Source organism: Magnolia sinica, chromosome 7 (assembly GCF_029962835.1).
Source record: "Magnolia sinica isolate HGM2019 chromosome 7, MsV1, whole genome shotgun sequence".
NCBI classification, from domain to species: Eukaryota; Viridiplantae; Streptophyta; class Magnoliopsida; order Magnoliales; family Magnoliaceae; genus Magnolia; species Magnolia sinica.
Window position 1 is genome coordinate 37833754 of NC_080579.1, and position 3332 is coordinate 37837085.

At 36.7% G+C, this 3332-nt stretch overlaps 1 non-coding gene across 1 annotated transcript; it reads right to left on the minus strand.

Moving 5' to 3' along the window:
- Nucleotides 1-1530: 1530 nt before the first annotated feature.
- Nucleotides 1531-1639, minus strand: LOC131252244 (small nucleolar RNA R71). The gene has a single exon (XR_009174279.1). It is a non-coding gene; the product is annotated as a small nucleolar RNA R71 (small nucleolar RNA).
- Nucleotides 1640-3332: the final 1693 nt, after the last annotated feature.

Sequence of the window (3332 nt, forward strand, 5' to 3'; positions counted from 1 at the left end):
TATACATTCTGTGTGCCTGACCAAGGACATAGAGTGCGCTTTATTTATTTTGATATCAATCTGAATTAGGGTGAATCAACAGGTAAAACAAGGGTTAGGATAATTAGGGGTGGATTCGAAAGTCCTAGTCTTTTCCTTGATTGGATTTTCCTTATTGCTCTCGGTTACCTTTTCATTGATTTTTGTTTAGTTTACCTAATCACTAGTCAACCATTTGTTGGATTAATTAAGAAGAATCATAAATTTCGAATTGTGACAACCAGTCCTCGTGGGAACGATCTCGTAATACATACCATATCTACATCTGATACGTATACTTGCGAATTTAAAATCATTTAAATCAGATTGGTTTAAATTAAAACATAAAGTTTTTGGCGTCGTTGCCGGGGACTGTTTCGGTCCAATTGGATTTAGGATTCTCTCTTATCATAATTCATAGTCTTAGGATTTTATTAACTTTAGGTTAAATTTTTTTAGAAACTAACCTATTTTCTGTTTTGTAGGGTCCTGACATAAACTTCTAATTTGGTAATCCCTTTCTAAATTCTCTACTTTTTCTAATTTCTATTTTTAGAATTAGGATTTTATTTTTTAGAAATTTTCTATTTTTAGGCTTTCTTTTTTAAAAATTTTCTATTTTCTAATTTTAGATTTAGATTCTTCTTTCAAGTAACTTTCTATTTTCTAGTTTTAGAAATTTTTTCCTTTTTAGAAACTAACTTAGCTTTTTATTTCTAAGATTAGAAACTTTCTTTTTTAGAAATTAACCGTTGCTTAGGATTTTTCTAGCATTATTTTATGAAATTTAATTAATTTTTTTTTTTTATATTATGTTTACAGGAATTGAGGAAGGAAGCTGCTAAATAAGATTGTCTTCAAAAGGAGGAGCTCCCAAATCTTCAGACATCCATCATCTCCTTTTCCGGGTTCTTCCTTCCAATTCTCGTTTACATAGCTTTCTCTTATTTTTAGGAATTCATAATTTTTATTTTTAGTTTTATTTCTCTTAAGTTGCATCTTAGTTTAGTTTTCTTTCTTACATTGCAATAACATAGTTTATGCTAGGACATAGATATTTGAACATAGAACTAACACCTTTTGATCCTGGAATAGAAAGAACCTTTCGTAGAAGATTTAGAAACATCCTATTTGAAATGGCGGATGAGAATGAAACTAAAGCTTCTAGAGATTATTCAGCTCCTGTCCAATTTAATACGCCTTCATGCATAGTGTTGCTCACCACCACGGCAGCACACTTTGAACTTAAACCTGGGATCATACAATTGTTGCCCTCCTTTTATGGTTTAGATAAGGAGGATCCATACCATCATGTGAAAGAATTCCTAGACATTTGCTCTACCTCTAGGTTCCAAAATTTTTCAGATGATTCGATCCATTTGCGCCTTTTTCCTTTATCTTTGAAGGATAAGGCAAAAGCATGGTTGAATTCTCTAGGAGTTGGGTCTATCACTACATGAGACCAACTGTCTAAGAAGTTCTTAAACAAGTTCTTCCCGGTTCACAAAACTAATGCTCACCGTAGAGAAATTACTAATTTTACACAAAAAGAGGGTGAACACTTTCATGAATGTTGGGAAAGATGGGACGACTTACTTCTTAAATGTCCACACCATGGTTTTGAGAAGTGGCAACAGGTTCAATACTTCTATGACGGTCTGACACCCCAAAACCGTTGCATGGTTGATGCCACCAGTGGAGGGTCATTCATGACCAAAAGTGATGTCGAAGCGTGAAATTTCTTTGAAACCTTGTGTGAAAATTCCCAGCAATGGGACTACTCAAATAGAGGTGAAAGAAGTCACCAACCACAGAAGAAAGGTGGTATATATGAGGTAGGAGTCATGTCAGATCTTTATGCCAAGATTGATAGCCTGACAAAGAAAGTGGATGCTTTGATGATGAATAATGGACCTCCACAAACAACTCAAATCGAGTCATGTGCTATATGTTCCAGTCCTGCCCATCCTACACAGTCTTGTCCATCTAGTGCAGCATTTCCAGAATTTCTTTCTGAACAAGTGCATGCTATGAACACCTTCCAGAGACCAGGGAATGATCCTTACTCAGACACCTATAACCCAGGGTGGGTTAGACATCCCAATTTTTCTTAGGCAAAAGGACCACAATAAGGAGGACCATCTGAAAAATCTCCAATACAACCGTACTCCCAAGTTGGCAGTCAACAACCTCAGCAGTTTCCGCAGTATCAACAAGTACCTCCACAATCTAGGAAACCATCTCTTGAGGAAACGCTCAATCTTTTTATGCAGAGCTCACTTCAATTTCAAAAAGACACTCAACAAACTTTATTAGCTACCCAGCAAAGCTTACATGCAAATGCGCAATCCATTGCCAAGCTGGAAGTACAGTTGGGTCAACTTGCTGCCACATTGAGTGAGAGAGAGAAGGGCAAGTTCCCTAGTCAACCTGTGGTAAATCCAAAAGGATAGTATGAGATTGGCTTTAATTCAAACCAAAAACAATATCATGAGCAAGCTAAATCAATCATTACCCTTAGGTCTGGTAAATAGATCGAGAATGAAGTAGAGATGCCTAGGGAAGAATCAAATTCCAAATCGAAAGACCAAAATGAAGCGGAGATACATACTAGCGCATCCAAAGTCCAAAAGCACTCTGACTCTCCAGGAACCACTCATGTGCCATCTTATGTACCTAAAACACATTTTCCTCAACGTTTGGCACCATTTAAGAAAGGAAACAACTTTAATGAAATATTGGACATGTTTAAGAAAGTGCAAATCAACATTCCGTTGCTTGATGCTATCAAGAAGGTCCCTGCTTACGCTAAGTTTCTTAAAGAATTATGCAGTCAAAAGCGTAAGCTGAATGTTCATAAGGTCTTCCTTGTGGAGCAGCTCAGCTCCATGATTCAACACAACACCCCTCCTAAATTTAGGGATCCAGGAGCTCCTACCATTTCTTGTGTCATAGGAGATCATAAGGTTGAGAAAGCATTGCTTGATTTAGGGGCCATTGTTAATTTGTTACCATATTCTGTATATGAGCAGCTAGGACTTGGTGAACTGAAACCAACTAAAATAAAATTACAACTAGCTGATAGATCTATCAAGGTGCCCCGTGGTGTTATTGAGGATGTGCTAATCTAGGTTGATAAGTTTTATTTTCCAGTGATTTCAACGTTCTAGATACTCAGCCCGTCTAGAATCCTACTAGTCAAATTCCGGTTATCCTGGGACGCCCATTCTTGGCCACATCTAATGCTATCATAAATTGCAGGAATGGAGTTATGAAGCTGTCTTTTGGTAACATGAAGATTAAACTCAATGTTT